A 21,518-nucleotide genomic window follows, 5' to 3' on the forward strand; every position below is an offset into this window, starting at 1 on the left:
CTCTCCTTTTCTTTCTGTCCTAACAATGATGACATCAATAACAATAACTACAACAACAATAAAAAGCAACAAAGCAACAAAAGGGAAAATAAATAGATATAAATTTTTTTTTAAATATTGTAAGTACATATGTTCCTTGTACTGTGCTAGCACTGAGAATAAAAGAGTGGGAGTGTCTGCAAAAGAGCAAAACCTTAAGAGAGAGCCATCAAACAATTACATATTGAGAGCACCTCTTGATTCTTTAGGTCTTAATAGTGTCTTTCTTGAATATTTTCCTAGTCAAATGCTGACCTGTGATAACTTTTTCTTAATAACTGCTAGTCTGTTTTTAGATGACAGTTTCTAATATTGTAGAATAACAAAGTAATATAGAAAAAATATTGGAACACATGAGAACTAAGAGCTGTATTTCACTACTGTTGATTATAGAACTTGTATTAAAATGTTTTAGAAGTTGAGTACTTCTTTTTTTTTTTTGCCTCCAGGGTTATTGCTGGGGCTCAGTGCCTGCACCGCAAATCTACTGCTCCTGAAGGCTCCCCCCCTTTTGTTGCCCTTGTTTTATCATTGTTATGGTTATTTTTGTTACTGATGTCGTTGTCAGACAGGACAGAGAGAAGTCAAGAGAGGAGGAGAAGACAGGGAGAGAAAGACACCTACAGACCTGCTTCACCACTCGTGAAGCGACCGCTTGCAGGTGGAGAGCCGGGGGCTTGAACCGGGATCCTTATGCTGGTCCTTGTACTTCACGCCATGTGAGCATAACCTGCTGTGCTACTACTGCCTGAACCCCTGAAATTGAGTTCTTCTTAAGCAAATTTTGTTAATTAAAACAGCATCCATATTTTAGAAAGCTATGTTTATATGCTAGAGATTGTTCTAGGTACTAAAAATCGAGCAGTGGGTATAAGGCAGTCTTTTTCCCTCAGGAAACTAAAGCTTTTTTTTTTTTTTTAAGACAGGGAGAAATAGAAATACACCTACAGTAAGAAAGATAGCATAATGGGTATGCAAATAGACTTTAATGCCTCAGGCTTCAAAGTCCCAGGTTTAGTCCCCCCATACCACCATAAACCAGACTGATCATTGCTCGTTTCTCTTTCTCCCCCCCTCGTGTGTGTGTGTGTGTGTGTGTGTGTGTGTGTGTGTGTGTGTGTGTGTGTGTGTGTGTGTGTGTCTTATTAAAATAGTACGTTTTTGGGAGTCAGGCAGTAGCGCAAGGACCGGTATAGGGATCCCAGTTTGAGCCCCCGCCTCCCTACCTGCAGGGGAGTCACTTCACAGGTGGTGAAGCAGGTCTGCAGGTGCCTGTCTTTGTCTCCCCACCTCTGTCTTCCCCTCCTATCTCCATTTCTCTCCTATCCAACAATGGCATTAATAACAACAATAATAAATACAACAATCAAGGGCAACAAAAGGGAATAAATAAATATTTTTAAAAATAATAATACATTTTTAAAGCATACCTACAGCACTACCCCACTGCTCATGAACCTTCCCCCTTGCAAGTAAGGACCAGGGACTTGAACCTGGGTCCTGTGCATGGGAATATATGTATCTAGTATATCTAGTGCACTACCACTTGGTCCCATTAATTTATATATATTGCCTCCAGAGTTATTACTGGGGCTCAGTGTTTGCACCACCAATCACTTCTTCTGTCAGCCATTTTCTTTTCCATGGTTGTCAGCATTGCTATTGTTATTGGATAGGACAGAAAGAAATTGAGAGGAAGGGAAGACAGGGAGAGAAAGACACCTGTAGAACTGCTTCACTGCTTGAGAAGTGACCCCCCGACCCCCGCAGGTGGGGCATGGGGGCTCAAACTGGGATACTTGTGCCAGTCCTAGCACTTTGCACTATGTGTGCTTAGCCCAGTGTGCTACTGCCCGACCCACTTTTTAAAATACTTTATTTATTTATTAATGAGGAGTAGGAGGAGAGAGAGAAAGAACCAGATATCACTCTGGTATATGTGCTGCCAGGAGTGGAACTCAGGACCTCATGCTTAAGAGTCCAGCACTTTATCCACTGTGCCACCTCCAGGACCACCCCATTAATAACATCAAGGGAGAAAATTCTTGGTTAGTCTGCTTCTCATAACCTCAATCTCAGACTTATAGGCTAGGTAGCATTATTGTGCTTTACAAGTCAAATCCTAGACTGTTAACAATTCTGAGTTTTCCTATCAAGCTTGTCTTACTTAATTTTGTTCTTCACAGATGCCATAGTAATTGCTACATAAATATTAGCTTATGGGTGTCAAATCTAAATTCTTAAAATTTAAGGTCTTTAAACTTTATTGTAAACTTTCATATTGATCCCTTTAGTCCTCTTCAATTTGACTGTGATTTTACTTAAACCATTTTTGTCAGCCTTAGGAAAGGTGTACTGTTAACATCCGTCTTCCTAACAATTACTTTGAAGATTATTCCATTTCCTAGGAGACATGGATTTTAATGTAACACATTTATGTAACAATAAGTTATGGTCGACTATCAAGATGATCATATTTGTAACTCCAAGCAGTGGTCCTTGTCAAGGAGGACTGGGAATTACATAAGTATTAGTTTGGCAGAATGTACTGAACCTTATCTCTTAATAAAAACTGGGTAACGGGGTCTGGCGGTAGCGCAGCAGGTTAAGGGCACAAAGCGCAAGGACCGGCATGAGGATCTCAGTTAGAGCCCCCGGCTCCCCACCTGCAGGGGAGTCGCTTCACAGGTGGTGAAGCAGGTCTGCAGCTGTCTGGCTTTCTCTCCCCCTCTCTGTCTTCCTCCTCTCTCCATGTCTCTCTGTCCTATCCAACAACGAACGACATCAACAACAACAAGGGCAACAAAAGGGGGAAAAAATGACCTCCAGGAGCAGTGGACTCATGGTGCAGGCATTGACCCCAGCAATAACCCTGGAGGCAAAAACAAAACAAAACAAAACTGGGTAACAATTTGTAAGTAGGAAATAGAGTAGGTTCAGAATTGTTTGGATATGAGACTTGGCAAGTAGGTTTTTTTTTTAATATTTATTTATTCTCTTTTGTCCTTGTTGTTTTATTGTAGTTATTATTGATGTCATTGTTGTTGGATAGGACAGAGAGAAATGGAGAGAGGAGAGGAAGACTGAGAAGGGGAGAGAAAGATAAGACACCTGCAGACCTGCTTCACCACCTGTGAAGTGACTCCCCTGCAGATGGGGAGCCGGAGGCTCGAACCGGGGTCCTTACTCCATGCTTTGAGCCACGTGCGCTTAACCCGCTGCGCTACTGCTGGACTCCCTGCAGGTAGGTTTTTATACTGAACCTGTTGCCTTAAAAGGGCAATTTCAGAAGATTGTCCGCTCTGGAATATTACAGAGCAATACATTGTTTCCCAGTTGTCAAAATCCCACTTCTTAAAGTACACAGAACAAATGATAAAACACCCTATTTGGACAGTCCAGATCAAAAAACAGATCCAGATCAAAAAACAGATCAAAAAACACCCTATTTGGACAGTCCAGATCAAAAAACATTTGCACAAGTGAGCACATTTATTGAGCTCCTCACTTTGATCATGGTGATAAACACTTAAAGTCTGTTAACTCTTCTTATGACTTATATGCCCTAGTGTCCCTTGCTGAGGGAAATTTCAGTGCAAAAGAAAGCTTTAAGTTTCAGCCTTGAACTTGGATATCTAGTCCAACCCCCCCACCATAAACCCCACATTATTCAGTGAATAGCACCTCTTTGATGAGTCCCAGACACATGCAATTTGATTTAATTTTTTAAAAAATATATTTATTATATGAAAGACTCACAAGACAAGAGAGAGAGGCAAGCCAGAGCAGCACTCTGGCACATGCAGTACTTGTATTAAACTGGCAGCCGAAGGCATGAGTTTGATGCTCTACCAGTTAAACTATCAATATTTGTCGAGTTGCTCTGAGTTTTACATTTATCTTTAATATTAGCCACTATGTTAGGTTGTAATATTACAGTTTTAGAAGTGGAAAAATAGATTCCCAGAGAGATTGAGTGACAGCCAGCACTGTACAGCTAGTTTGTATTAAAGAGAGTTTTAGGGCTGAGTGTTTTTTCATTTCTAGTTTCCTTTAGAAATACCTATTTCACGATATAGAACTAGAAACAGAATATTCTTTAAATGTAAAGTGGAGAATTTAGAATTATAGATTATAATAATTCTAAAATGTTTTTAGATTATAATATTTAATTTTTTTTTTTTTTTTAGTTATTTACTAGTGAGAGACAGAACCTGAGCATCACTCTAGCCTATATAATATACTGGGGCTTGAGCTTGGACCTCATGCTTGAGAGTTCAGTGCTTTACCCACTGTGCCATCTCCCATGATGTTAATGTTTAAATTTTAATTTGCTATTCTATCCACTTACTTTCATTGCCCCTAACTAGCATCATAATGTCTCCATTTTTTATGCTATGTTGGTATCTTTATATACATAAGCTTCAGTTGTTTTTCTTTTCCTCCAGGGCTATCACTGGGGCTCAGTGCCTGTACTACAAATCCACTGTTCCTGGAGGTTATATTTTTTCCACTTTTTTGCCCTTGTAGTTACTGTTTTTGCTGTCTTTTGGATAGGACAGAGGGAAATCGAGAGAGAAAGGAAAGACCGGGGCGGGAAGATAGACACCTGCAGGCCTGCTTCACTGATTGTGATGTGACCCCCCTGCAGCTTTGGAGCCGGGGATCCTGAACCGGATCCTTGTACCAGTCCTTTCACTTCATGCCATGTGCGCTTAACCCCTTGTGCTACCGACCAGCCCCCAAGCTTTAGTATTGTTGAAGAAAAGAATAAAAGGTGTTGGTTAATTTTATACTTCTAAATATAACCTGCGATATTATTATTACTGCCAACTTGAACCATTTAATTCTAGCCTATTATTAAGCATAGACACAATACTATACCTAGGGGCATACTGCTATCATCTCATGCCAATAGTACTTGATGCTAGACAAGTGCAGTACTACCTTATATTTGGGTCAACTACTTCTATATAATGAATTTACTTAAGACCTGTTCTGAGAGTTATTAAATTTGCTGTCCAAATCTGGGCTCTAAATTCCAGAAATTCAAAAAGATCTTTGATTTTCCCTTTGCAAATATGTATGAAAAAATTTATGTGATATGTCTTCAGTATTTTGTGCTAATTTACTAGCATTTGTTAGATGCTTGCTTTGTGTTAAGTGCTATTCAAAGTGCTTTTCAGGTATATTTAATACCCACAGCTTCACTGTACAAATGAAGGTAATGAATACAGCAACTCTGTAGTTGAGCTACGATTGAAATACTAAATTACTTGTCTGTTGAAAAATAGAACCCCACAGTATTGTGAAAAGAATTTAGTGTCTGATTTTTTTTTCTTTCTCTTCCTCTCCTTCCCTCAACTTCCCTCTACGCCAAGTCTTTTGTTAGACTTTTCTCTCCCTACATTTAGTTATTGCCTTATTTTTTAATTTACTAGATTTTTCTTTTTATTATTTTTCAAATAACTTGAGCATCCTTCAGAGAAGAATAACTGGGAATTTATTCATAAGCTTAGAAATTAAACTTGGAAAATAATATTTCATTGACCTTTATCTTGTCTTAAAATTCTGATTATGTTATTGAGCGGGAAGGCTACTTAAATGTTTCCTCTATCCATTTATGAAACATTTTTGTACCTCCCACATTTTTACCTGGTTATTTACCACCAAATGGTATAAAGGTTTGATAAGTAATACAGTTCAATTTCATGTCTCAAGTGATTCTCATTTTCTTTTTTTTTGTTTTTTTTGTTTTTTTTGGTGCCGAAACCCGGGAGCGAACCATGTGATTCTCATTTTCAATGAGAATGAGTTGTCCTTATTCATGATATATGGATTTTTCACAATTCTGTCCTTTTCCTGTGGGTGATTCTGTTTGGAATATTAACAGAAAATTTTCATGTTAATGCTAATTTGATTCTTTTTCCCCACTAGCATGTATTGGAACACTCAGACTTGAAGAAGGATATAGGTAAAAAAATATATGAAATACTTTCTAACATTAGGTTTATGAAGTCATTTTCTCTGCTTAGTTATGTCATACTTAGACATAATCAGTCTGAAAATTATTGACAAGACAATTTGTGATAGGGTATTGCTGAAATAGTGGATATTTTGATTAGCTTTTATATTTATAAACATAGCATCAATTTTCTTGACCCTTAAACTCAGGAGTTTGCATTAGACAATACTAAGGGCTAAAGTATTTTTCTTTATGTGGAATTTTGTGCAGAAAATTTGGATTACTTAATTGTAAAGTGAATAGTAAATATTAATGTAAAACACATTTTAGATTTTTCTTTTTTTTGCTTCTAGGATTATTGCTTGGGGCTTGGTGCTAGTGACCATTCTTCCCCCCCCCCCATTTTTTTTTTTGATAGGACAGAGAGAAATTGAGAAGGGGAGGGGTAGAGAAAGATAGACACCTGTAGATCTGCTACACCACTTGTGCTGCCAGTGGAGGAGCAGAGGCTCGAACCTGGGTCCTTGTGTGGATCCTTGCACTTAACTGGATGCACCACTGCCTGACATCCTACATTTTAGATTTTTCAAAATTGGACTTACTGCTACTTTGTCCCAGATGCTTCTCTACCCTCACTCCCCACTAGGTTTAAATCCTTTATTAAATTTAAATCTCATATCACATCGCTCTGTGTCAGGGTTTACCAAGCCGAACCCTGCATATCCTTTTATGTTCTATCATTAAAAGTTTTAAAAGATTAAAATAACAAACAATACAAACTAATAAGTAACATGTTTCATTATTTGCTTTATAAAGTTGTTAAACTTGAAGTTTACTCAAACTTCATTTACTTGGAGTAAAACTTCATAGTGAATGAAAATGACTAAATTCTTCTGCAAAGTCAGAACTTGTGCTTCTGCATATGCATAATACATATTCTCAGTTTTTAGAAAAAAATTTTTTTCATATTTATTTTTCTTTTGTTGCCCTTGTTGGTTTTTATTGTGGTTGTAGTCATTATTGTTGTTGTTATTGATGTCGTCGTTGTTGGATAGGACAGAGAAATGGAGAGAGGCGGGGAAGACATAGGGGGAAAGGATAGATACCTGCAGACCTGCTTCACCGTCTGTGAAGTGACTCCCCTGCAGGTGGGGAGCCTGGGGCTTGAACCGGGATTCTTATGCCGGTCCTTGTGCTTTGCACCACCTGTGCTTAACCCACTGCACTACTGTCTGACTCCCATATTCTCAGTTTTTAAGAACAGACTCTGATGTCAGTCAAGGAAGCATTGAACTCAAGAATTTATCAAAGGCATACTATTCACATGTCATCACATGTCATAGTGACCTATGATCTACTATTGAAGAATTTACTTAAATAAAAAATCTAGTGAAGATTGTGCTGGTTGCAAACATTCAAAAACAGATTATGGGGGGCTGAGTAGAGTCATACTTGGTTGAGTTTTTTTGTTTGTTTTGTTTTTGTTTTTGTTTTTTTTAGGAGATAAAAGTAGGGAACAGTACCTGAAATACTATTCCAGTGCTCATGCAGCTTTCGTCTTGCATATAGGGGATGGAGCCTTAAACCTTGGTCCTTGTGCATGGTAATGTTTTCTTTCTTCTGGGTGAGCTACTCCGATCTGACTCTCCAGTAACCATGATATTTTATTTCCTACTGGATAGAGACAAAAAAATTGAGAGGAGGAGGAGAGAGACAAAGAGACACCTGCTGCTGTGCCTCACCACTCATGAAGTTTTCCCCCTGCAGGGGAAACCAGGGGCTTGAACCCTTGTGTACTTTGAGCACTTAACCAAGTGCACCACCACCTGGCCCCCCATAACCTTGATTTCTAAGTGTCCCTCTTAGAATTAAAAGCAAGAAGAAAAGAAAGAAGGTGCTAGTCAGATAAGCTGTAGTTCTTCTCATTTCCCCCTTAGGGTAATGATTTTTTAAAAAAATATTCTTTAATTTTTTTAGGATAGAGATAGAAATTGAGAGGGAAGGGGGAGATAAAGAGGGAGAGAAAGAAACCTGCAGCACTGCTCCACCATTCGTGAAGATTTTCCCCTGTAGTTGGTGTCTAGGAGCTTGAACCCATGTCGTTATGTACTATAATCTGTGCACTCAATCAGGTGTACCACCACCCAGCCCCCTAGGATACTTATCTTTATGGAAAATAACATTTTTACTGCAATTTACCTCTAGTTACAAGATTGCCACCCCTCTCCTCAAATTTCCAGGAGCTTAGCTCAATATCTTGAAAGAAAATTGAGGGAAAGTGCTCAAAATGTTGGCATGTGAGAATAATGCAAAAAAAAAAAAAAAAAAAACACAAAACTTTTCAAATACAAAAGGTAGAAAACAGGCTCCAGAAAATGGAAGGTGTTAACATTAGCTATATAGTAGATCATACGAATAAGTATTAAGTGATAAGTTGTCTGATCTGCTCTGTGGCTTACTTAATAGATTATATGAAATGAGTGTTGTATTCTTTGAAGCAAAGCACATACAATTGGGGGAGGATGGAAAGCCATCCTAGGGGAAGTAATCAGGAGACATACATTTTTATCACAGGTTCTGTGTCTAGTTAACAGAAAAAGCTTCTAGCCATATTTACTGCAGGAGCAACAACATCTGCAAATTAAGAAATTTATAAATAATCACTGTTACCTGCACCATTGTTCAATGGTGTAGAATAAGGCTTCATGAACAGCATTTTAGTGACTGTCAGGGAATTATATATCTTAAAAAATTGAAAATATACTCAAGATTTTTTTCTGTTTCTTGTTCTAATATAATCTTAAAACCTTATTATGCTTAAAAATATATTTCCATGATCTGAAGCTACAGAAATACCCCCCCCTTTTTCTGTACATAGTTTATCCTATGATTCTTCTTCTTCTAGCGTTTGCCCTTCTTCCGTTGCCAGTCAACAGCGTCAGGTTGAGCCTGATGTAAAGTTTCGAGACCTCCTTTGAATCTGGAGAGGTGGCAGTCGTTGACTATGTGGGTCATAGTCTGTCTGATTATGAACATCACCAAATTGAGATTGCCTCTTTAAAGTTGACAGCCACTTTGCTCCAGTGTTAATATACCTACAGGTTCAATTTTGATGCTGTCCTTGCATTGAGAACCAAGTCAAGAGAACTGAGTGAAATATTATGACAAAACTAACAACCATACTCAAAATGTATGTCAAGTTTATTGTTGTAAAGACAAGTTGTCAAATTCACCTCAGGGCTTGAACACTGATTGAAAATCAAAGAATAATGTTGTTCATTTTATGTTTGAAATGATTATATTATTCTAACCACCAGACTTTGAGGCTCAATGACCACACAGTACCACCACTCCTGATGACATTTTTTTTCTTCTGTATAGTGGGAAGTAGGTAGAGGAGAGATACAGCTGCATCATTCCACTGCTTAAGATCCCCCTTGCAGACACTCCCATGTGGTGGTCGTGAGGCTCTAACCCAGGTCCTCATGTATGGTAATATATGTAAGGTCCACCAAGGGAGTTGCCTATCAACCCCCAAAACAGTTTAGAGAAACATGTAAGCAGTTAAAAATGGGGGGCCAAGCGGTGCTCCTGGTTAAGTGCATGCATTATAGTAAGCAAGGTCCTGGATTCAAGTCCCTGAATTTGCAGGGGAAAGCTTCACAAATGGTGAAGTAGGGTTGAAAGTGTCTCTTTTCCTCTCTACCTCCCCCTCCCATCTCAGTTTTTCTCTGTCTCTATCCAATAATAAAATTAAAAAATAAAGTTAAAAATGTAGTTTAGGGAGTCGGGCTATAGCACAACGGGTTAAGCGCAGGTGGCGCTAAGCTCAAGGAACAGCGTCAGGATCCCAGTTCGAGCCCCCGGCTCCCCACCTGCAGGCAGGTCCCTTCACAGGCGGTGAAGCAGGTCTACAGGTGTCTGTCTTTCTCTCCCCCTCTCTGTCTTCCCCTCCTCTCTCCATTTCTCTCTGTCCTATCCAACAACAACGACATCAATAATAACTACAACAATAAAACAACAAGGGCAACAAAAGGGAATAAATAAAATAAAATATAAAAAAAATGTAGTTTAATTGGTTAGGACAGATTATAACTCTTGTAGATTTTGATTATCTTATTGAACAGAAATGTTTACAGCTCAAAGTAGTTTAACTTTGAAATGTGAGATTATATGTACATTGTATATGGGATAGTTATCACTGTTTACTTCAAATATACTTCAGTATATTTGCTTCAGTATATTTTAAGTATGTTTACTTCATTCAGTACATTTCAAATGAGTGATAAAAAAAAATACCTGTGAATAAATATCAAGACTGCTTGTACCTTCCTTTTTCTTTATGCCCAGTGGTAAGCTTATACATCAGTAATGAAGAAAAGCAAACAGTTCTCTAGGTCATAAGGTATATTCTCTTCAACTGATACAGTGGAGCAGATAGAATTATTACTTATCTCAGTTTCTACCTCCCACCCTTTTGTCTGTAAGGGCACTTGAGATGTCAATGAAGAGGCCAGGTGGTGGCACACCTGGTTGAGTGCACATGTTACAGTGCACAAGGACCCAGGTTTGGGCCCCTGGTCCCCACCTGCAGGGGGAAATCTTTGCGAGTAGTGAAGTAGGGCTGCAGGTGTTTCTCCCTCTCTCACCCCATTCCATCTCGATTTCTGGCTGTCTCCATGCAATAAATAAAGATAAAAAGATGTCATTGAAGTGGTTAATTATTTTAGATTATAGTAAAGGCTTTAAAATGCCAACAAGTAGAAGCATTTGGTAATATAGACATTTCTATTGACCTTGAAGGTAGATTTTCCATGAAAATTCATAATACAAGATTGAAGAGTGATCATTGTAGAAACTATAGGCCTTAAAGTGTAAGCATTATTCTTGACTTAAAATATACTATTAATGCAAATCAGGCTATCTTACGAACAGAAGTCTCATGTTGCCAACTATTTTCTCTTAGTTTAGAAAATCTAATTCAACATGCATCTCAACTCTTTAACAAACAGTACTTTATTTCTGCCATATTTTAGATGCCAATTTATAGATAGATGTTCTCCCCATTGATTATCTTTGAGAAGTCTTGTTTTAAAAATAAACTTATGTGCTTTGTTCTCTTTTTTTAATTTTTTAAAAAAATTTTTACATTTATTTATTTATTTTCCCTTTTGTTGCCCTTGGTTTTTATTGTTGTTGTAGTTATTATTATTGTTGATGCCATCATTGTTGTATAGGACAGAGAGAAATGGAGAGAGGAGGGGAAGACAGAGAGGGGGAGAGAAAGACAGACACCTGCAGACCTGCTTCACCGCTTGTGAAGCGACTCCCCTGCAGGTGAGGAGCCTGGGACTTGAACCAGGATCTTTATGCCAGTCCTTGCGCCACGTGTGCTTAACCCGCTGTGCTACTGCCAGACTCCCTGCTTTGTTCTCTTTAACTACAAACTAAGAAGCACTGAGTCCAACATTTATAGTTCTCAAACTTTTTTATTTATCATTTATTTTCCATTATGGAATCATCATAACAGTATGATTCTATGCCTCTGACAAGCTTTAAAATTTTTTAAATCTCTTTTTACTTATTTATTTTCCCTTTTGTTGCCTTTGTTTTTTGTTGTTGTAGTAGTTATTGTTGTTATTGATGTCATCATTGTTAGATAGGACAGAGAGAAATGGAGAAAGGAGGGGGAGAGAAAGATAGACACCTGCAGACCTGCTTCACTGCCTGTGAAGCAACCCCCTACAGGTGGGGAGCTGGGGCTCGAACTGGGGTCCTTATGCCAGTCCTTGCACTTCATGCCATGTGCACTTAACCCACTGTGTTACCGCCCAACTCCCTTTAAATCTCTTCTTACACCTCTATCTCAGATAGAAATATGGCAAGTTAGAGAGAAGGAGAGTGCATCACAGCTCCTCTCCACCACTTGTGTAGCTTCCCCTGTACATGGTGCTCCCATGTGGTGCCAGGAGTTCAAGCCTGGTTCCTCACACATGACAAAGTATGTACTTTATTGGGTAAGTTTCTCCTAGTCCTCCTTTTATTTTTCTTATTTATTCATTTTAAATTGTATTTTTTTGTTTTTAAATGAAAGGGTAGGTAACACAAATCCTCCTTGCTTACTGCTCCTGGAGTCAGAAGCAGTTGTCACATCTGATTTTCATTAATGGAGTTTTCTGTTCTGGAAGACATATAGAGTCCATTGCTCATTATTTGAGCAGTATAAAGTTATAGCTGCTTCTGCTTGGTGGATACCTAGTCGTACCTTCTGTTATTTATTATTATCATTACTTTATTATTATTATTTACCAGAGCATCATTTAGCTCAGGTTTGTGGTGCGGGGGATTGAATCTAGGGAGATTGGAGTCTCAGGCCTGAGTCTCTTTGCATAACCATTATGCTAGCTATTCTACCCCCTAGTCAGATTTTCTATTCCTTGCATTTCTTGAATGGCAATCAAAAGTTGAGGCTGTGAGATGAAGGTACATTAGCCATACTTCTTGAGATTTAGTTTTCTTGAAACTTAATATCCTGAGGACCACATGTGCCCATCATACTTTTGATTTAATTCATACTTCTGGTCATTGTTTATCATTCATGAAATAGTATTCTGTTGTAGTCCTTAAAAGTAATTTTAAAACTAATTTTTGTGTTGCCTTTCTAGATGCTAAGACAGATAATGGCTATTGCAAAGTGTGTGTTTTTAATGGATTCCAGTAACAACTACTGAGCCAGTGGTGGAATGAGTACTTTTGAGGAACATTGTGTCATTGGAAATCCAGAATTAAGTCAGTCAATATAACTTCCTGACACAGGTCACAGTGCTCAAATTGTTAGAGCATAGTGATGACTTTTTCTCCTGTTTCTCCCCCAGAGCCAGTTTTGTCAGCCGCAGGGTCCTTCTAGTTTAGTTACTCATTTCTTTTCCCCAAGTTAGGTAGTTCTTAAGCTTGGGTTATCAAAGGGAGATGAAGGTCAGTGTGTGAGTATAGCAAACCTTGATGATGCATAAGAAACAGCATTTTTCTTGCTTATTACTTGTAAGTGTGGAAAGTCTGTTTCAGTTTATGACATTGCAAAGCATAAAGGACATTTTCTGACATTCATATGGATTATTTAAATATTTTTCTCTAATTTTAAATATAATTTATTGGGGAGTTAATGGTTTATAGTAAATACAGATGTTGGTACATGTGTAAAATTTCTCAATTTTCAGCAAAAAACACCCTCAGCCTAGGTCCTTCACCCTCATGCACCAAGACATATCCTTCCCTTCCCCGACACACCCCCCCCCCCCCCAAGTTCTTTGCTTTGGTGCAACCTACTGTTAAGTACAAAAACAATTGAATGGTATACATTTTATATTTTTGTTTAAAACATAACCTAAAAAGGAATACCCATAAAATATTCCAATTTTTTTTTTTTTTTTTTATAAATGAGAGGGATAGGCCGAGAGAAAACCAGACATCACTCTGTGCTGCCGGGTATTGAACTCAGGACCTCATGCTTTTTAGTACAACACTTTATCCATTGCGCCACCTCCTGGGCCACAAACATTACAAATTCTTGATAAAATTTGCCTACTTTAATTAATAATCAGATAAAGTTCCACTTTTTTATTTAAATGATATATAAATAAAACATCCATTTCAGATTTTATTAGAAAATTACTTAACACTTTGCCATTGTATTTACTCTCTTTAGTAGAACTGTTTTTTCTTTACACAATTTACTAGAAAAGTCAGGGTTGCAGATTCATGTTAAATTGATGAACTTTAATCTAGTCTTCATGAATTACATGGTTTTCAGTCAAGATTTGTTAAAAGAATAAATAAAAATTTTAGACTATAGCAAACTAATAACTAGCTTTACTGAACTGAATTTATTAAGGGACAGAATGCATAATTATTTCCACATACTTCAAGATGATAGTTGTGAGTCTCAAAACTACACTTAATTTTATGTCCTTCCCTGTTTACTATGTCTGGCCTTCAAGACTTAGTGACTGATGCTGAAATGGAAACCAGCCACTGCAGAAATTTTGAGAAATAAATGAATATGAAGACTTCAAAGGGAAGTAGGAACTCATTTCTAGCATTCCTAAACCTGCTTTGTCATGTTTGCACCACTGCAGTCAGAGGAAAAGAACTGAATTTGTGGAAATACCAACTAAGCCTGGCTACCTAACATTTTAAAGAAATACACTGAAAAGGTAAGTGAAGTGTATGTTCTGGAGAAAGACATATTTTTAAAATAAGTTGTTACATTTTAGTAGAGATGGACAACTTTTATTCTGAATTTCAGAAAGGCCTCATTATCTTGGAGTAGATTAATTGTTAACAACCAACATGGAGCCTCAAATGTTATGTTGTTTTAATTTTATCCTTCTCTTATCTAGAGAATGACTAAGCATTTCAACTACACTTGACTGTTAAGTAGTCAAGTAAAAATATGGGTTTTTGTAAAGAGTGACTTTAAGCATTTCAACTACACTTGACTGTTAAGTAGTCAAGTAAAAATATGGGTTTTTGTAAGTTTCTGTTTCCATTCACCTATTTTTGTTTCTTGATAATGTTTTGAAGTACTAGAATTGTTCACATCCATCATATACCTATAATATACCTCAATCTGGCCCTGTACTAAAAATAAACTAGCACTATTCATCTCGAGTTTACTTTTATCGACACTTGGAATTCTAGACTAGAGAGACAATATAATAAAATGGGGCTAATTCCATTTCTCCATTAATAAACTACAATGTTAATCTGTACATGGAAAATTTAATTTGAATATCTTGTTTATGTGCACTTACATATGAGATACTTTTGCTAAGCACTTCCTATGTGCAGGGTATTTCCTATATGCTAAGCACTTTTTTTTTTAAAGACTATTTATTTAACTTAGGAGGCGAGAGAGAACCAGTTTTCAGTCTGGTGTTATGTGCTGCTGGGGATCGAACTCGGGGCCTTATGTTTGAGAGTCCAGTGCTTTTTCTGCTATGTCACCTCCCAGACCACATGCTAAGCACTTTCTAAGCACGTGTATAATATGTATGATTGTTAGGAAATAACTGCTATTAATGCCTGTTTGCGTTATTAAGGTATGGAAGTTAACTTGCACAACTGTGAGAGAGGACTAATTTTTAAACTCATACAGGCTGATTTCAAAGATTATATTCTTAATTTAGGTATCATGTTATAGGCAGTATCATGATATATTCCAAATTCTTAATGAGATTTACCGAGTATTAATGAAGAAAAATTAGAATAGCATAGATAGGTTATAGTGTGATAGTAGGACCTTTTTGAGTAAAATTCCTTTAAACTCTTGCCTCTAAGACAAGTCATTTTTCATAATGACTTCATCCTTCCCATACATGCACTCTACCCATGCACAGAATGCATATGTACTGTATTACTTATTTCTTACTTTGTGTTGCCAAGGCCTTGTGCATGGGCTATTTCATTGCTGAGTCACTTTTCATTCATATATATATATATGTATATATATATATAGAGAGAGAGAGAGAGAGAGAGAGATTTCCCAGAACCAGAGATCTCCAATGCTGACATATCTCCTATATGGTGCCAGGTCTAAAGCCTAAGCTGCATTTATAGCAATTCATATGTCCTACCAATGGTCTCTCTCCTGCTCTACACAATTTGAAGATCTACAACAGAGGAGTAGAGTTGATCATGGTATGCTTTCTCTTTAGTCCATATTGTCCCTCAGGTCCACCTCTCTTTATTTTTGAAATATGGACATTTTCTTTAGCTATTAAATTATGAAAACCAAGAGTTTTCTAGGATTCTTTAAAAGGTAGAGTAGTTTCTGTGCAGAGGTAATGCAAAAATGCCCTAGGAATTCCAGGTAGGTAATATAATTCCTATTGTATACATAGTTTATTTGAAATTTCTGTACCTTTTTACATATTGTTTTATACTTCTGTAAATATGATTTGACCTTTAATAAACTATTTTCTGAAGTGAGTGGCTTTTTGGTCTCATTTTCCCTTTGGTTGTGTATTTTCTTTTGTCACCTTATCTATATTATTGCCACCGTCTTCAAAATTGATGGTTTAAAGTAAGATTACATACTGTTCGTGAGGCACAAACACACACAAAAAACCGTACTTTCGTCTTAGCTTAATGCAGATGTCACCCAGTATCAAAAGTGCAAAATCTTAAAGTCAAATGTTATAAAATCAATGTGAACAATTGTTGGTTATATATTCAAAGCAACTGTTATAAGAAAAATGCCTTGGTGAAATTAAGTTGATGATTACATGAATGAAACTAATGGATCATTTTGACTATTTGTTATAAATAAGTACTTTTAAAATTTTAATATGTATGTGTATCACATGGGCTTCTTTTCAAATGTAGGCTTTGATGTAGTAAGTCTGAGATCAGCCTAAGAGCCTTCTTTCCTCTTTTTAAAAACAATAGTATTGGGACCAGGTAATGGCTCCTGGGTGGTAGAGTACACAGGTTAATATGTGTAAAGACCTGGGTTCAAGCCCCCCAGTCCTCACCTACAAGGGGAAAGCTTCATGAGTGGTGAAGCAGTGATGAAGGTGTCTCTCACCCTGTTTCCTCTCCCCTCTAGATTTCTGTCTCTATCCAGTAAATAAACCATAGTATTAAAATACAATCCTTATAAAATTTCTTCCTTAAAAGTGTACAGTTCTGTGATCCAGGAGGTGCACGCAATGAGTAAAGCATTGGATTCTGAGTTCAATCCCCAGCAGACATGTGCCAGAGTGATATCTGGTTCTTTCTCTCCTTTCTCATTAATCAATAAAATCTTTTTTTAAAGTGTACAATTATATATTTGCTTTTTTTTTTTTTAAGAATTGAGTTATGTGTCACCACTGTCTTAATTTGAGAACATTTTCATCATGCCATACAGTCAGTTCTCATCATGCCATAAAAAGCAGCTTGTTCCCATTAGCAGTCACTTCCACTCATTACTATCACTACTCCCAAGCTTCTGGCAACACTAATCTACTACTTTTTCTTTCTCTCCTTCTTTTTCCCTTCCTTTCCCTTTTTTTCAGTCATCTATTTTTTTATTAGTGATTTGGCAAAGCTTTATAAAATTAAACAATTTTGGGAGTCAAGCAGTAGTGCAGCAGATTAAGCGCAGGTGGTGCAAAGTGCAAGGACTGGCATAAGGATCCTGGTTCGAGCCCCCGGCTCCCCACCTGCAGGGGAGTCGCTTCACAGGCGGTGAAGCAGGTCTGCAGGTGTCTTATCTTTCTCTCCCCCTCTCTGTCTTCCCCTCCTTTCTCCATTTCTCTCTGTCCTATCCAACAACAACGACATCAATCATAACTATAACAATAAAACAACAAGGGCAACAAAAGGGAATAAATAACATTTTTTAAAATTAAGCAATTTCAGGGACATAATTTCAAACCCTTTTCTATTCTGTTTCTTAAGTTCCACCTACAAGTGAGATTGTCCCATATTCATCCTCCTCTTTTTGTCGTATTTCATTAACATGATTCCTTCAAGTTCCATCCAAGATGAGGCAAAGGAGATGACTCCATTTTTAACAGCTGAGTCATATTCCACTGTGTATATACTAAAATTTCTTTAGCCATTCATCTGTTGTAACCTGAATTACTTCCAAGTTTGGGCTATTAAAAATTGTGCTGTTGGGGGCCGGGTGGTGGTGCACCTGGTTAAGCGCACATGTTCCAATGTTCAAGACCTGGGTTCAAGCCCCCAGTCCCTACCTGCAGGGGGAAAGCTTTGCAAGTGGTGAAGCAGTGCTGCAGCTGTCTCTCTGTCTCCCTCTCTATCACCACCACCCCCCTTGATTTCTGGCTGTCTATCCAATAAATAAATAAAGATAATTTGAAAAGTGCTGTTGTGAACATAGATATACATAAATCTCTTTTGATGGTTGTGTTTGTCTCATTTGAATACATTCCCAGAAGAGAAATTCCCAGGTCATAGGTTAAGGTTTATTTCTAACATTCTGAGAATTGTCCAGACTGTTCTCCACAGATGTTGGAACAATTGCATTCCCACCAGCAAGACAGAAGGGTTCCTTTACTCCTGTAACCTCTCCAGCATTTATTGTGACTATCCTTTTTAATGCATGACATTCTCCCAGGAGTAAAGTATCTCATTGCTGTAGCATATCTCTATGCAAGCACTAAGAAAAAGAAACTCAGAAATGGATGCCATTTACTATAGCTGTAGTTTGCTGTTTAAAAAAGTTGGCCTGGAGCAGTGAAGCCCCAGTGACAAAAAAAGTTTTTTTGTGTTATTTTCACTCTTGTTAGGAATGTACCTAGGATTTGGAATCATGGTAACTTTTTTTTTTCTTTTCCCTTTTGTTGCCCTTTTTTTGTTTTTATTGTTGTAGTTATTGATGTCATTCTTAGGACAGAGAGAAATGGAGAGGAGGGAAATATAGAGGGGGAGAGAAAGATAGACACCTGCAGACCTGCTTCACTGCCTGTGAAGCAACTTCCTTGCAGGTGAGGAGTGGGGGGCTCAAACCGGAATCCTTAACGCTGGTCCTTGCGCTTTGTGCCATGTGCGCTTAATCCACTGCATTACCGCCCGACTCCTGTGGTAGCCTTTTAATTGTAAGAACATTTAAGATGAGGTCAACCCTCTTATATTTTTAGTACACATAACATTATTAACTGTACAATATTGTACAACATACTTCTATTATATGTTAATATTTTGAGGAGCCAATTGGTTTCTGAATAAGTCAAATAAGCCATCAGGCAATGGGTTTGCATTCTGCTTGGCAAACCAGACCCTGACCAGTGGTGGCTGCCCGCTCTCTGAGGGGCAGCCACTGAATTTCCAGTAGACAGATGATGGTTATATCAAGGACAGCTGGGACACTGACAGCAAGGGGGTTGGGAGCAACTTAGCTGAGCGCAATGGGCTACATGCTACAGATACACATGTGAGGATACATCTATACATATTCATGGCAAGACAAAGAGTTCAGAGGACCCAGGGGAGAGGGGCGGAGCCAGGCTAACTTGGATTAGATGGAGATGAGGGTGAGCAGCTCCAGGTCAATGTTAGAGGAATCAGGATGTATCATGGGTCATCTTGCTTCCCAAATAAAGTACCTGGTCTGCAGTGAGAGCTAGACCCATGAAAATGGTGCTTGATACAAAACCAAAGGGTCTTTCAACTCTTAAGATACCTGGTTACAATTGTGCTTTGTTCTCTTGAGATGAAAAAGCTTCTGCTATTTATTTCTGACACTGAGCAGTTGAGAGGCAATCTGACTGCTTTCAGAAAACCTGGTTCTTTCTTATCTACTTGGACCACATCTTGGGAATCTTCACAAGTAAACCCACTGACAGGGGACTCCTTGATTTTAGAAGCTGCTCTTTAAAGTTTGTACAGAATGACAACACCTACTTGATGTCAGCAGGCATCTGCTCTGTTCTCCACACCCTACTTCCTTTTCTCCCTGCTGGAATCATCTCAGATCTGTCTTCACTTTCAATCTTTGGGGATAGAAGTGAGAAGGAACTGCCTGGAGATACAGCAATGCAGTCTCCTGCTCTTGTCCTTCACATTCCAGGACCCATCAAGAAACAGACCCCATAGACCATTAGAACAGCCCTTAGTGTGGTATAGCAGCACCCAGGAGGTGTGGGGGGGGGGGCGGGGGGGAACCTCAGTGTCTTGGCCAGACATTCTATGTCTACATCTCCTATCTGCTACCCAGGTCAGGTTTCTATTTTCTGGGACAAGGATTCCCTGGCCTCCTGCTGGCATGTGTCCCATTATCAGACACATGGCAGAAAGGGGAAAGATGCCATTGTAACAGGTTGGGTTTGCTCTTAGAAGTTTCATCAGCAGCTGTCTTGATAAAACCATTGGCTCTTGGGCTGAGAGTGCTGGCAGGCAGAAAGTAAGTTATTCATTAAATCTTCTGTCCATTTAATTATTTAAGTTTAACTGTATGCATCACATAGAGGGACTATAGTCTCAACATTGGTAAAAACCCACCGACCACCGGCAGGGGGCATGCTACAGAGCAGTTCACCTGCTATTTTACCCTCTGTGTTGGCTCTCAGGAATCTTGCTCCCACCAACAGAAACCCCAGTTGCTTTTATCCAAGGTTTACAAACAAGGTCCAGAGGATGAGTGTATTTTCTTTTTTTTTCTTTTTTATGTTTTTATATTACAGAATTGCATGTCGACAGGGGTTTGAATCCACACCATTTCCACCACCAGAGTTCTGAATCTTCACTCTCCCCACTACAATCCGCCACAGTTCCCCTAAAGTTTAGGCCTGGGCCAGCCATCTTCTCTACAACTATCTGTCCACATTTATACATAGTTGCCCCTTCTTTTTCTGATTCAGAGGATGAGTGTATTTCAGTAAGCTTCAGGTGATGCTGATAAGCAGGCTCTAGATTATATCTGTTACTTATAACGAAATGATCAGGAACATGAGCTTTAACAGTTTAAAGTTGCATGGTCAGCAGAAGAGAATGTGACCTGGCTTTCCCAAGGCCTTGGTATCTCATTTCTTCTAATCTTAAGCATCTAATTATTCATCTAGACTTTTAACTTTTGGTGAAAAGTAATAATACCTAAAAAGGAAGATAGCTTATTTTTACCTTAAAGAGATAACTGAGTTAAGAATACTTACAAGATGGCAGCTTGGATGTAGATTGCTTGCTAGAACACATACTTGACCACTTGTGAGAACCTGAGTTTGAGCTCTCCCCCCCCCCCAGCTGTCTCATGGGGAGACTTCATGAGCAATGGAGCAGTGCCACTATTTCTCTGTCTTAAAAATATGCTGGAAGCAGAGCAATAATTCAAGCACAGAGCCCATGTGATAACCCTGCTGGAAAGAAACGAATATTGGTTGGCAGAGCATAAATGAAAACTGTGAGTATAAAAATTTCATAGGGCTCTTGAATACACTGATGATGGCATATGGGGGAAAGTAGGTGAATGGAAAGCAGAATGAAGAGTACATTTCCCTTCCAACTGAGGTCAGCAAACATTTTGATCCTTTCAAGTACCTTTAGAGAATGTAGTGGTAGAAGCATACACATATAAGTAATATAGTATAGTGAGCACTAGGGCATACAAACAACAAATTTAAGGAAGAATAACTGAGTTCAGGATTCCTGAACTTAATCCTTTTTATTCATTTAAGTAAACTTTGACTTCTGGTATGTGATTCAGTTTCTGGGCTTGCTTTTGTTCACAGTTTAAGACTAAATGGGCAGATGAGGTATAGACTAATTTCACTGAGGTGGGTTGACAGTTGGATGTAGGAGATAGTAAAAGTAGATTTCCTGGATATGGCATTCAAAGTAAGTCAAGATTTTAGAGATATACGAGAAGAGTATATTCTAAAATTATGGAATAGAAGGAACTAAAATGTGGAGGTCATAAAATGGTGGTATATGTATCAGCTGTCCTTTACCATAGTGCTGTTTGCCCAGGAACTATGCTAGGCTTGGGGTATGCTGTCATAATTATCAACCA

At 38.2% G+C, this 21,518-nt stretch overlaps 1 long non-coding RNA gene across 1 annotated transcript in view; it reads left to right on the forward strand.

Moving 5' to 3' along the window:
* The window catches only part of LOC132542727 (uncharacterized), a 34,722-nt gene extending 18,728 nt beyond the window's left edge, over positions 1–15,994 (forward strand). The window contains exon 2 of the long non-coding RNA XR_009553700.1: positions 14,002–15,994. This is a non-coding gene — a long non-coding RNA (uncharacterized LOC132542727). The remainder of the gene's footprint in view (positions 1–14,001) is intronic.
* Positions 15,995–21,518: the final 5,524 nt, after the last annotated feature.

This window comes from Erinaceus europaeus, chromosome 13 (genome assembly GCF_950295315.1).
Source record: "Erinaceus europaeus chromosome 13, mEriEur2.1, whole genome shotgun sequence".
Taxonomy (NCBI): domain Eukaryota; kingdom Metazoa; phylum Chordata; class Mammalia; order Eulipotyphla; family Erinaceidae; genus Erinaceus; species Erinaceus europaeus.